Genomic DNA, 1503 nt, shown 5'->3' with positions numbered 1-1503 from the left:
GAGACCAGAGTTGTTAATGCTCGCCCCTTGGGCAACAGGAGGAACAGTGCTGGCCACAAAAGCACTGTGCCCAACTGTGTACTGAAGGGTAAGCAGACCCTAATACCTGAATGAATATACCCGATCCCTGGACATCCTTCTAGTCCTCAGGAAGAAGGGACCTCTGCTGAGAGCGGAGCTCATGAGGACCATGATGGGAACGGAGAAGTGAGGCAGTGGAGGGGTGGGCAGGGTTCCCTGCCAGGACTCTGCATGTACACTCTTCTAGAGCATAACCATGCATGGAGACTGTGGCTGTGTTCACTGTAGCAGTTGGCTCTACTTTGAAGCACTCAGACTTTATGGGGGTTTCAAGGTGACATGTGAGGGGGAGCTGGGGGCTAGCTGATATTTAAGTATCTGTTTCTGCTTAAAAGGAAAGAAGAACATGGAGCCTGGAATGGCAACAGCAGACAGCATGTCAGGATTTGTTCAGTAGTTGGCAGAAGGTAGAACAGAGTACCCAGGAATGATGGAATTAGATCAACTGTTCTGGAGGAGTGGACGGTGCTAGGGATGAGCATCGCTGAGAAACTCAAATCCAGCCTCAAGAACCACTCTTGGCTGCACTATAGAGATGCTTGAGACAATTTGGTGCAATACACCTTCTCACTAGTACTAATAACATATGTGTGTGTGTGTGTGTGTGTGTGTGTGTATGTTTTGAGGAAGGGTCTCATGAATTCCAGGCTGGAGGCTGGCCTGGAACTTGCTAGGTAGCTCAGGATGACTTGTGCTCCTGATCCCTGCCTCCATCTCCCAAGTACTAGGATTATAAGTGTGCACAGCCACACCTAGTTTTTGCAGTACTGGGGATTAAACTCAGGCTCTGTGGATACTATGCAAATACTCTACCAACTGTCATCCCCAGTCCCACCCCCACTTTTTAAAGACAAGACTTTCACTATGTAGCTCAGGCCAGCCTGGGACTCACAGTCCTCTGTCAACGTCTCCGGTGCTAAGATTACAGGTGGGTACCCCTGCAGAGGCATTGCTAACAGTATGAACATGATACTGGTCACTCTGAATAACATCACTCCCTGTACCCTGTGTCTAAGAAGAGCATGAGGCTAATCGCACTCCTCCAGTACAACATCTGGAACTTTTGCTGCACGTAAGCTCCAAGGCCAGATTTTTTTTTTCTATAAAATACTTTGAGTTAGTGAAGTGTATTCTCGGTCATCAAAATATCCACATAATGGGGTTTTGGATCAGTAGAGGTGTGGGAAGAGTGACGGGCACGTACTGTGACATGCCTGAAGATCTGCGGGAGCTGTGTGGTTGGTCCTTGCTGTCTTTCAGTTTCCACAATCCGTTCACCTTAACTTTTCAAAAACTGAGGGAGAGAGGGAGGGGTAGGGAAGGAGGGAGGGAGAGGCAGAGGAAGGGGGAAGGGAAGGAGGGAGAGAGGGAGGGAGGAGTCACTCATGTGAGAAGGGAGGGAAGGGCTGACTTGAACATGGG

Source organism: Microtus pennsylvanicus, chromosome 12, assembly GCF_037038515.1.
Source record: "Microtus pennsylvanicus isolate mMicPen1 chromosome 12, mMicPen1.hap1, whole genome shotgun sequence".
NCBI classification, from domain to species: Eukaryota; Metazoa; Chordata; class Mammalia; order Rodentia; family Cricetidae; genus Microtus; species Microtus pennsylvanicus.
This window is presented reverse-complemented; position numbering follows the sequence as displayed.